Source organism: Cibotium barometz, chromosome 5 (genome assembly GCF_041138505.1).
Source record: "Cibotium barometz isolate CiBa-2024 chromosome 5, ASM4113850v1, whole genome shotgun sequence".
NCBI lineage: Eukaryota > Viridiplantae > Streptophyta > Polypodiopsida > Cyatheales > Cibotiaceae > Cibotium > Cibotium barometz.
The window spans coordinates 34,596,734-34,609,780 of record NC_141050.1 but is presented as its reverse complement, the minus strand read 5'-3'; the positions used below and the strand labels follow the sequence as shown (position 1 = coordinate 34,609,780).

The 13,047-nt window shown below is 34.3% G+C and overlaps 1 protein-coding gene across 3 annotated transcripts in view; it reads left to right on the top strand.

Moving 5' to 3' along the window:
- The window catches only part of LOC147638405 (ureide permease 5-like), a 92,959-nt gene extending 90,283 nt beyond the window's left edge, over window positions 1-2,676 (top strand). For 2 of the 3 annotated variants that reach the window (XR_015265869.1, XR_015265868.1), the window contains 2 exons: window positions 1,559-1,624; window positions 2,018-2,674. The gene's annotated coding sequence lies outside the window, so the exon portion shown is untranslated. Of the gene's footprint in view, window positions 1-1,558; window positions 1,625-2,017 lie in introns of all 3 variants that reach the window. The other variant, XR_015265870.1, reaches the window with a different exon arrangement.
- The last annotated feature ends 10,371 nt before the right edge of the window (window positions 2,677-13,047 follow it).

Below are 13,047 nucleotides of genomic sequence, written 5' to 3'. Positions count from 1 at the left end.
GATTGTGGTATCTGAGATGTCTAACCCGTCCCCACGACCGTGACCAATGAAGTCAGCCACCTCATTGATGTATAGCCCAAATAGTGTTGGAGAGAGTGGGCATCCTTGCTTCACACCTATGGTGCTAGCAATAACATCAGATAGCCCCTCTGGGCATCGTATGCGTAGTTATTTTTATTCTAAAAAAGTATGGGGGCTGTTTTTTTAAAAAAAGTAAGAAGACAACTCCGAGCAGAGTTCTGGGAAAAGATCCAGCTTTTGCAGAATCAGATAGTTGTACTTCAGCGAGCGGTGATTGGTGCAGCGCCTTCTACAGGACCAACAACAGTACCTTCTTCGTTCACATTCGAGGCTTTTGTGGGTGAGAAAAAGGATGGGACCCAAGAGGTGGTTGACTCTTGTCTCAACCATTGGAACGTACACTTTGAGTTTCACATGTTGCTGAAAGGTCGGCAGTTTCAGATGGTTAGAGATCTCCTGAAGGGGAAAGCCTTGACATGGTGGAGAGAACTCGGATTTTGAGGGTGTTTCGCAATGAGTTTGTGGAGTTTGATATAGTGGCCAAGTTTACGAACTTGAAGGACCTATCTTTCAACATGTAATTGCAGAGCTTCAGAGAGTTGCAGCCCCGAGCGGCACAAATGGATACCACAAGGTTGTGTGGGTTTTTTATTCTTGGGTTGGCACAGGAACACAAGCTCCAAGTTAAGAACAATCATAGCAACAAGACACTAGAGGATGCCATCCGATATGCTAGGATTTACAAAGAGACGATGGCCGGCCAAACACACAAGATCATCTTTGAGAAACCTCAAACCATAGGAACCTTTGAGCAAGATTCTAGGCGTAAATGAAAGTTTAAGTCTGAGAAAAGATTCGTTTTGAAAACTCACACAAGAATGTGCAAGACAAGTGGAATTTGAGGGAGACTCTCATATGAGAAGGAACGTATTGATCATTGAGCATCGTTTGATATTCCATCAATTATCTATAACTTGGATAATAAATAATAGCACAGTAACTTCAAAAATAACATTTCAAAACTTTTTTTTTTCCTTCAATTAATAATCGTAGGGGAGCGTGCCTTTTTCCATATCGAAGTACGAAAACTTGCTACATAGAATGTGGTGCTGATGAGAAATTTTATGAAGCCATAGTAATAGAGTAATTACACTTTCAATGCTTGGAAAGATTTTGTTGCTTGTTTTTGGCCAATTTTCGTAAAGCTGCACATTTGACATGTAAAAAGCTACAAAATTCATTTAAACGTCTAGAAACAAAACACAAAAATTTTAGACAACAATACGTCACAATTATTTATAATTATGTTTAGTTTAGGAGAAAAAGGACATAACTTTATCTATAGAACTAATTGTGTGTGATCTTTGTTGTTCATAGAAAAAATTGTGCATGTATATTATTCATCAACTTTACTACTCATTTGCACAAAGCTAATGCTTTCATACCCTAAGATACACTAAGAAATTGTGATTAGACTTTTTTAACTCTAATCAATCATATTAGTTTTTAAATATTAATTTGAGGTTATGTTTTATAGGTTGACAATTGCAAGGCAATTGCACGATGTGTTGTATAAGATGAAGTGATGGCAAGTATGATTGATGCTCCAAAAAAAATGGCACACCAAGTGCATGAAATGTAAGAGCAAAGTTGCATAGGTGGTTACTTATGGTGGTAGAGCTTCAAAATCATTAAGGTGATAGGTGGTTACTTATGGTGGTAGAGCTTCAAAATCATTAAGGTGTGTGTTCATCTCTTTGTATTGTCTTAGAAAGCATTTTGGAAGGATTTTAGTATCTCTTGTTGTCAATGGTTTTTCTCATTTTATCATGAATATTGCTATGAAATCAAAGAGCTTTTTCCTAGCTTGTTAAGTTAATCCCTCAAGTCAAAAGTTGCGATTGTGAAGTGTCATAACACCTAAATTTTAAGAGTAAACAAGTGCATATCATGCATGTAACTCATTTCTAAGACCAAGACATCCCCTACGCAAGATCCAACCAACAAGGAAGTGCCAAGTGGCCACATGGCACACCAAGGCAAGTGTGCTAGTTTTTGTCCACATGGGTTATTGTCTAAAAGATATGCCATTGAGTTGGGCATTATCATTGAGCAGAGATTGCTCAACAATGCTTGGAGGTCAGATATTCCCCACAAGGGTCACAAGGATATTACCCCTATGCACTCTTTGACACTTTTTTAAACAACAATAATGAACACTTTGTTGAGATATTTCTTGCTAATTCTAGTGATTTTGCTTCTCTTACACACATAATACTATTGATAATGCATGTGGCTTAACTTCAACTTCTAGCACAACAATTTCTTCATACAAATAGCTTCTTGTAGTGAAATGTGTTAAAAGTAGCCTTTTTATGGTAGAACATTTTCAATTCTAGCTTGAATAAAAGCTTACTTCCAAGACTCTCTTGTTCAAAATTTACCATAGAGGTAGTTCAAAGAGGGCATTCTCCAGGACATTGGAAACTCAAGGGCTTGAGAAGTAAATGTTGTTTATATCAAATTGGTTGAAAGGGTAAGGGATACATATGTTATCCAACCTTTTATGGTAGAACCATCATTTTCAATTGTAGCTTGAATAAAAGCTTACTTCCATGACTCTCTTGTTCAAAATTTACCATAGAGGTAGTTCAAAGAGGGCTTCTCAAGGACATTGGAAACTCAAGGGCTTGAGAAGTAAATATTGTTTATATCAAATGGGTGGAAAGGGTAAGGGATCCATATGTAATCGAACCTTGGTTTGATTATGAAAGATAATTTTCCCAATAATGTCACGAAGTTTTCTCAGTCTCCCATATTTGTAAGACAAATCTTAAGAACCTTTGCAATGCAAATGTTTTGGAATTTCAGAGAATAAAGAACCTTAGCAAATGTTTTGGGATTTTATATAATGATTGGGTAAGTACCTTTGCATCAACTATTTTTTATATCTAGTATTTGCGAATTCATAGGCTAAGCATGCTTATTTTAACCTATATTGACCACAAAAAAACTAGTGAGCAATGAGCCAAGCTAAGCAAATTAGAAAAGCTTTCCTGGTTGTTGGCCCATGCTTCACCACATTTACCACCACTTTGAATGTTTCGAAAAGCAAACACTTTTTTTTTTGCCACATTGTTGAGCAAAAAATTATCTCAAGCGTTGATAATTGACAAAGTTACATTAAAGTTTTTGTCTTCATCGATAAGCCAAAAAATATGTGAAACATTGATTGATGGAGTTTCACTAATATTAAATTTTGTGTAGCTTCTAAAACCAACACCTCTTCTTCTTCTACATTGGCCATCTCTGGTTTCTCTCTCTCTCTCTCTCTCTCTCTCTCTCTCTCTCTCTCACAGTTGTATCCAGACACATGCACACTTTTTCTTTTGTTTATTTTCTTCCGATGATCGGAAGAACACAGTTGTATTATTATTTTTTGTCTCATAGGCCGACTTTGGCCTCTCGTAGACGTTAATATATCTTTCTTTCTTTCTTTCTCTCTCTGCGCTGGTGTCCATGGCGTGACGCCTTTGCTCCTTCACTCCTCGCGCTACGTGCTGGTGGTCTCCCTTGCTCTCTCGTGCTGTTCACCGTTGCCCTGCTTACACTGCACACCCGTGCTGGCAGCGATGCTGTGCTGACTTGCTCGCGCTGTACACAACTCACTACATGTTCTGCCTTGCGCCCCTACTTCCGTGCTGTACACAGGTGCACTTCCACTGGGTGTTCCACCTTCCCTTTTCCCACCTGTCCTTGCTCAAGCCCCCAAGGCAACAACTAGGGGAAATAACACAATGAACCTACAAGAGCTTGAGGCATACATCAAGACAGTGGAGGACAACACCAAGAAATTACTGGGCGAACAAAAGAAGGTGCTGTGGACAGGGTCCTGAACCAACAAAAAAACAGTTGGAAGGCCTTCGCAAGGAGATACAAGGAAAGAACAACAAGATTGAAGAACTAACAGCCCACCAGCTACAACAAACAGGAATGCCAGAAGCTACCCCAATGATAGGGGAACTCTGTACTTACCATTATATGAGGATATCATGGAGTTCTCACAGCTGGGGGAAGTCCTACTCGGGGATTTCAACGCCAGGATGGGAAGTTAGCAAGTCCCACTTCTCGATCTAGATATCATCAAACAACTTCGTTAGCATCGTCATCATTTGTCACGAGATCTTTAAATACTTGATTAAGAATAATTCAAAACTCAAACAATATAAGAATATGACTATTCAATTGAATACAAATTAACTAAAGAATGTATAAAATAAATTTGCAACAAGAGATAGAGTAGAAGGTACCACACAAGAGACCAATGCTAGGTGCAATCTCCTCTCTCAAGTGTGTAGCTTCCACTTCCACGACTTGAGTATTTAGAGAATTGTATTCCATAAAAATAGCTCAAGGGGCTAATAATTGTGGTGTGAACAATTTTAGGCTTACTTTTCTCACTTTTGGGTTTTGCTTTACATATTAATAACCATATCAAGGTTCTTAAGATTTGTACATATCAGAACCGTTGTCCAAATATAAATACCAATGGGCCTTTACAAGTGAAATAACCTTGTGCACACTCGCACGTAAAATAATTTAGCCACATAAAAGGCTATAAATGATTTATATAATTCTAATACATGACTTAGCAAAATGATCTTCATCTTCACGTCACCGCTTAAATCTACCATCCATACGACACCTTAATCGGTACCCTCAGACATGTCATGCCATGCAACACTTAAATCCGTACCCTTGCATAGCTCGATATCTATACTCATAGACACAATCCACGTTAGTTAATCCCAATGTCGTCATGAGATATAGGCAATCATTACACATACCAACATCCACGGTACACACGGGTGTCCCTGATATAAAATAAGAAATATAATTTTCAATAAACAAGAGTTAATTTTCATATTATTTCCTATTGTTGGGATTGCAACTGTCCTCCTCGGTTGCGTAAATCCATGAGAGAATGGCTTCATGATTGGTGAAAGACTAGATCAACACAGTGTGTATAAATATGTAATGAACCAATCAAATGAACATATGTGAAATGACTCTAAGTGTCCCAAACCACAAAGCGGTATTCCACATACACACATAAGATGATAAAAGATAGAAGACATAAATGTGTCTGGGGTAAGTATATAAAACAAATCTCATGTCCTATACCACCAGATTAGTTTTACATATCACTCCTTCAAATTAGAAGTTTAAGACAGAGTGGCCTATACCACCAGATTAGTTTTACATATCACTCCTTCAAGTTAGAAGTTTAAGACGGAGTGGCCATTTCTCTCTGAACTTAAATTTCGACACAAATTTTCTTTATCTTAAAATTTTATTTTAAGCTATGAAATTTGAACTAATTTTATTGTTTAAATTATGGTTAACTATTTAGGTTATTAGGTTATAAAAATATTATAGAAATGCTCAAAGAAATATAGAGAAGTTTACAAAAAGAAATGAATATATATACATACCTCCATCATTTGATAGATTTTTGGTAGCGATACCCTCTTGCTTAAGATGTTTATCGTCAACTGTGGATGTAGATAAAAGCTTGTTCTTGTTTTTTGTGGAACAGTCTTTAGCATAATGTCCTTTTTGATGACATCTAACATTTAAAGATAGTCTTCTTGCACTTTTTGTTATTAATGGAGTTATAATTGTCTATTTTCTTGATTTCTTTATCTTTTGCTATTTCTATTTTATTGTTCTTGCTTAGTCGTCTCAAAAATTTCTTCTGAAATTTCTCTCAAAGTTCTCATTCTTTATATAAGAAAGTGCAACAAGAGTCAATCTATTCTTGAATTGTGGAACGTTGCAGTAAAATGTACCATAGTTGAAACTAAAGAAATAATAAATATTTTTGATAAGAAAAATTGATAAAGAATACATATCTTGTTGTTGTAATGCCGTTGAATTGATGTGGCAAAAATAATTTTAACACTCCAAAGACATGTGAGTCTTTATGCTTTTCTATGCATAGGAAATATAAACTTCTTAATTCAAAATAAATTATTAAAGGAGTAAAAGTAATTATCAAAGTTAGAACCAAAAACTTATTTTTGCATTAATACTAAAAACAACAATTGAAATAATACTTGGCATCATAAAAATAAATTATAAATTGCTTATGAATATAAAGATAGGAAGTACTAACATTGAGTTAAAAAATTGTTTGATACCAAAATGAAAAAAAGAAACTATAACAAGTTGAGTAATTATTTTGTAATCCTCTAATAATGTGGATGTGGTCAGGTATAATTATTTTATCGGGTGGAACTTAGTTTTAAGGTAATGAAGTCGAGTAATAAACTCCTCATCAAGTATTGATGAGTCATCTTCTATGTTATATCCGCGAATGATGTTTATTTATTCCATGAGGCGACAAAAACGGATGTTCGAAGCATGGAGTCTAGTATTGCCAATGGGTATGAAGACAAAACATTCTTCATGGTCACATGTCTGAATCTTTGACCATTCGTTCTATTGTTGATTGTTGAAGATCCATAGTAAATGTTGAAATAGAGCATCATTAGCGTCATTCCGTTTGGACAAATATGCTAGACGGATACACTCTGCCATGAGTCGTAGGAGTTCTGAAGGTGGATAAGGGTCGTGAGGTAATGGTCGAGTCATAATGCTATAGACAAAAATTTTGGCAGTGAGAACTTCTCAATTTTTTGAATAAATAATTTTGTTGGTATAGTGTTTAGCAACTATTTTTGTCTCATTCGGAAGGTTTATGAGTGGGTATGATGTTGTAAATAAACAATATACATAATTGAGTTTTTACTATACATAATTGAGTTTTTAATATACCCAAAATTTAAGCACAAACATAAATACAATTGAAAACTAACATCAATTTTAAGAATCTTGATTGATAAAGAATGAAAACATATCTTCCAGAGTCTGTAATTCAAAACCAGGTTTAACATAATAAACTTGTGTACATCTTTCACCTAAGGCCAAGAGTGTCAAGTGCCTTACTCATGCAATATGAAACGGTGACGACGAGGAAAAGTATTCATAAGATTAGTTATGGCTATTATTGGGAATTCTGCTATAAAGTAATTGAGAATGTGGATACGAATTTTGTATACTATATTAAAGAAGAAAATAATGTGTAATTTGGATAGGACATTTGGGAAAGCGTTATGGGTCACAGTTGTGATGTCAAAATCCATGACTTTTGTAGCTGAATCCCAAACGGTTCCATGTGACCGAGGTCCCCATCTATCAAGGAAAGTCTAAGGAGGAGGTTCGTGGTCGATGAGTTTCTCCACCAAAAGATAAATGTGAGGTCTCGAGGTACCTTGAAGGGCCAAAAGGAGTGGCCGGATTGAAGGTTGATTAGTCATAAACATCGAAATAGAGTGCAAGCTCAAGTAAGAGAAGCATCGTCTCAAGGTCCTGGCAATTTAGCTTTGTGAACAAAAGGTATTTTGTGGAAAGATCAAGGAAACATTAAAAGTTTCAATAACATAAGATTCAAAAAAAATATTTTAAAAGATTGCATATGAGACTTTGAGTAAATATCAATTTAACTTAAGCTCTTCCTTTATGATATGATATAAGTTTAAAAACTATATTCACTTTCTTTTTTTAAAGAAAATTAAAGGTGAAATAGAGGTCTTGGCTTAAAGAAAACTAAAGTTCAACTAAAATATGACTTGTTGGTATAGAATTTTTATACCAAAGTATGCTCTCATAGCTTCCCCCCTGACTAACCTTCTCAAAAAGAATACCCCATTTCAGTGGTCTGCCAGGTGCCAGAGTGCTTTTGATAAGCTGAAGACTACCTTGGTAACCAGTCCCGTTCTGAAGCTGCCAGATTTCTCTCTACCCTTTGAGGTAGTAACGGATGCAAGTGGTTTTGCCCTAGGAGGTGCACTCATGCAGGAAGGTCATGCAGTGGCCTATGAATCCTGAAAGCTCAGAACGCATGAGAGGAATTATGTTGTCCACGACCTGGAATTACTTTCAGTAGTCTATGCCTTAAAGTTGTGGAGACATTACCTACTGGGAAAAAGATTCACTTTGATGACAGTTCATCAGAGCTTAAAGTGGATCTTTACTTAGAAGGACCTCAACATGCGCCAAAGAAGGTGGATGCAGACCCTGCAGGAATTTGATTTTGAAATCAAGTACCGCCCAGGCAAAGAAAATGTGGTAGCCGATGCCCTCAGCAGAAAAGCCTCCTTGCTTGCAATTACTGTAGTATCAAATCCCTTGATTATTGAAGCAAGAGAGAAGATCATGCAGGACAGATTCTTTGGCCCTATTGCTACCCTACTTATGCAGGAAAGCAAAACTCCTCAGGAGTTGAACAGAGTTCAAGGATACAGCATAGACGATGGCATTATGTATTATAATCATAGGCTATGCATTCCCGATGAGGGAACCAAGGGTCAAATTCTAAATGAAGCCCATGATAACCTTATAGCAGAACATCCATGTTTCATCAAAACCTACATGTCTATAAAGAAAAGCTTCTTTTGGCCTGGTCTGAAAAAGGATGTACTACTGAATCATGTACGTCAATGTCTGACATGCCAGAAAGTCAAAGCTAAAAGAGTAAAAATGCCTGGGAAGTTACATCCATTGGATGAAGTGAGAATGTATCAGTATGGATTTTATTACTGAATTACCTTTAGTGCAATCAGGTTACGACTCCATTTTTGTGATAGTTGACAGACTAACCAAAGTTGCCCATCTGATCCCAGTAAAAGAAACCTACACTGCACTGGATGTAGCCAGAGTGTTCCTCAAAGAAATCTTCAGATTGCATGGCCTACCCAGGAGAATAGTAAGTGATCGAGATCTCAAATTTACTTCAAGGTTCTGGACTGTATTTTTCGAAGTAGTAGGAACTTTCTTGGATCTCAGCACAGCTTATCACCCTGAGACCGATGGTCAAACTGAAAGGGTAAACCAAGTAATCGAAGATATACTTCGGTCATGCTATGGCAAGGAACCCAAGAAGTGGCTAAGCTATCTGCACCTAGTCGAGTTTGCCTACAATGCTTCTTATCACAGAAGTATTGGGATGATCTCTTTTAAAGCTCTGTATAGACAAGATTACTTAACTCCATTAACTTGGTCCGACCCATTGATTAGGGTTGAGATGTCCAGACAGATGCTTGACGACATGGAACAGCAGATACAGGCAATTCGTAAAGATATAAAAGCTACCCAGGATAGACAGAAGCAATATGTAGATAAGAAGAGGACAGACAGAGAATTCAAAAAAGCAGATATGGTCTTCATTTGAGTACGGCCCAAAAGAAGTTCTTTATCTCTTGGGAAGTACAAGAAGTTATCCCCCAGATATTGTGGGCCATATTTGATTACAAAGAAAGTAGGTGAGACTTAGCCTATGAGCTTCTTCTGCCTCCTCATCTCAAACTTCATAATGTATTTCATGTAAGCCTTCTAAAGAAATATGTGCCAAGCCCAAATCATGTGCTTGATGATGAAATCCTAACCTCTTCAACCCAAGGGCAGATGGAACTCCAACCTGAAGAAATTCTTAATGTTCGAGAAAAGATTCTCAGGAACAGAATTCTCAGAGAATTATTAGTAAAATGGAAGTTCTATCCTTTTGAAGATGCCACCTGGGAGAATGAAGTCGATCTTGCGGGATTACCCCCAGTTTGCGAGATGAGGACATCTCGCGTTTTTCAAGTGGGAGAGAATGTAAGATTCCTCCCCAGCCTCTCAAGATGTCCAGCATCTTCCCCTGTAATCAAATCCCTCTTCAGAAATATAAAAGATCTTGTTTCTACCAGTTTTGGCCTAGAGAGAGAAAATCTTCTAGAGAGTGGTAATTCAATTTTTAAATATTTTTGGATAGAAAAATATCTCATCTTATTAAAATAAGTTTCCCTGAAACAGAAGTTCAAAAAGATTTTCAGAAGGTGCATTAGAAATTAAGTATAATCTGTTCAAGAGGCATTATCCTGAGGGTGAAGATTTTTTCGAAATTTTAAATTAAGGTTCCTATGGACCAATAAGATTCATCCAAATGTAGGGAGGAGATAAATGAAGAAATAAAAGAAAAATCCCCCAAAAATGAGTAAATACTCACATAAGATGAGTTGACTAAGGACAAGGTTAATAGTTAAAAAAGGGAGATATTTAGAAGTAATGATGCATTTTTGACACCTCTGCATGGGGGAATTTTCCTCATGAAGGAGGCGTCTATTTCACATGCTTGAATGAGTTTTAAACTCCCAAATAATGAGATATTTTATCTCTCCTCTCTCCTGTTTCAACTAGATCCAAAAAGTGAGCAAAACTGACCAAAAAATGGTCAAAAATTGACCAAACTGATCTAGAAAATTCTAGAATCAGTTGGCTTGGTTAGAAGCTCACTTTTTCCTATAAATAGAAGCCCTCCCCTTTGTTGAAACTCAATCGTGTTTCGCACTGTTACCCTGTCTCTCCCAAGTGCCAAAAACAGTGACTCCCAAGTGCCAAAAACAGTGAATTGTATTCATAATTCATTAGTTTTTGACCTTCCTTCTTCTAGAAGATTGGTGGCCACTCTTGTCTTAAACAAGAGTAGAACCCTCAAACCATCAAGCCAAAGGAAAGCTCTCAAATTATCAATGTAAGTTGGAGATTCTTCTCTTTTATATTCTTTTTATGATTTTTGTCATTATGCCTCATTGCAAAAGGCATTCCCATCTCTTCTCTAGTCAATCCAACCATTCTTTATCCTAGGTGAATGATTAATGAATAAAATCAAGTTTTTCATAATGTTTCTCTTTGATTGTTTACATTAGAATGATTTAAATACTCTTGGTAAACTTCTAATTAATTTTAGTAAGTTAAAAATTGAAAAATGGTCAGCCATACAAAGAAGGTTATGGTAAATTTTTTTGAAAATAAAATAAATTTTATTTTTTATTAATAAAAAAGAGTAATCCCCATCGTTAGAGTATTCTAAAAGTGTCATTTTTATTCATGCATAAAAGTATTCATAAAAAATTATTATTATTTATTATAAAAGTGCTACTTTTATCATATTTGATTTTTATGCATAAAAGTATGCATAAAAGATTATTATTTTTATTATAAAGTGTTACTTTTATCATATTTGATTTTCATGCATAGAAGTATACATAAAAGATTATTTTTTATTATAAAGTGTTACTTTTATCATATTTGATTTTCATGCATAGAAGTATGCATAAAAGATTATTATTTTTATTATAAAAGTGTTACTTTTATCATATTTGATTTTCATACATAGAAGTATGCATAAAAGATTATTTTTTTATTATAAAAGTGTTACTTTTATCATATTTAATTTTTATGCATAAAAGATTATTTTTTTATTATAAAAGTGTTACTTTTATCATATTTGATTTTCATGCATAGAAGTATGCATAAAAGATTATTTTTATTATTATAAAAGTGTTACTTTTATCATATTTGATTTTTATGCATAAAAGTATGTATAAAAGATTATTTTTTTTATAAAAGTGTTACTTTTATCATATTTGATTTTCATGCATAGAAGTATGCATAAAAGATTATTTTTATATTATAAAAGTGTTACTTTTATCATATTTGATTTTTATGCATAAAAGTATGCATAAAAGATTATTTTTTTATTATAAAAGTATTACTTTCATCATAAATGATTTGTATGCATAAACAATTGCATAAAAGATATTTGTTATATATTAAAAGTGTGATTTTCATCATAAATGATTTTTATGCATAAAAGATATTTTTTATATTAAAAGTATGATTTTCATCATAAAAGATTTTTATGCGCATAAACATATGCATAGAAGATATTTTTTTATATTAAAAGTATGATTTTCATCATAAAAGATTTTTATGCATAAACATATGCATAGAAGATATTTTTTTATATTAAAAGTGTGATTTTCATCATAAAAGATTTTTATGCATAAACATATGCATAGAAGATATTTTTTATATTAAAAGTATGATTTTCATCATAAAAGATTTTTATGCATAAACATATGCATAGAAGATATATTTTTTATATTAAAAGTGTGATTTTCATCCTAAAAGATTTTTATGCATAAATATATGCATAGAAGATATTTTTTTATATTAAAAGTATGATTTTCATCATAAAAGATTTTTATGCATAAACATATGCATAGAAGATTTTTTTAGTGTGATTTTCATCATAAATGATTTGTATGCATAAAAGAAATTCTTTCATGTTAAAAGAGTGATTTTCATCATAAATGATTTTTATGATGATAAAAGTGTGACTTTCATCATAGAATTGGATTTTATGCATAATTAGATGCATATAGAATCTTTATAATTAAATAAGGGTTCTCTTTAATCTTCTGTTAATTTTTGTAAAAATTGAAAAAATGAATAGGTAGATAACATGTGAGAGAAAATTCTACCATTTCATATTCACTAAGATGGTAATGAGAAAATTCAATTAAACTATCGAAGTCAGAGATCGAGATAAATGATTATTTTATTCCTCTTAAGAAATCCATGTTTTAGAAATCTGTAAGTAAATATTCGTCGAACGAAATTTAGAAAAAGAGAAATTAAAATAGTACCTTTCGAGAAAGATAGTTTAGGAAGAACCTTTCCAGACCCAAACTCTGATTCAGACTATTGACCAAGACCTAATTTCTTCGTCAATGACGATGTGATCAGTTGAGGAAAAATGCACTCAAAACACCCACCGAATCTGAAACTAGTTAAGACTCTTGATTTTGTTCTGAGGATCAAGTTAACAGAATTCGAGGAATTCTGTTTGGAATTCAGACCTAGATCTAGAAGTATTGGGATACAGATTTAAGATTTATTCATGGTATTCAAACAAAATCAAAACTATAAACTTGCATAGAAACCTAGTTTTCTTAAAAGACTGTCTTACGCCAGAATGCTGGAGGGAGCATTTGGCATATATGTTTATCTAAGGGAAGTTCGGTTTCAACAGCTGGCGAGGAGTGTTCGAGGGACAGCTCACGTGGCAAAGCCTGC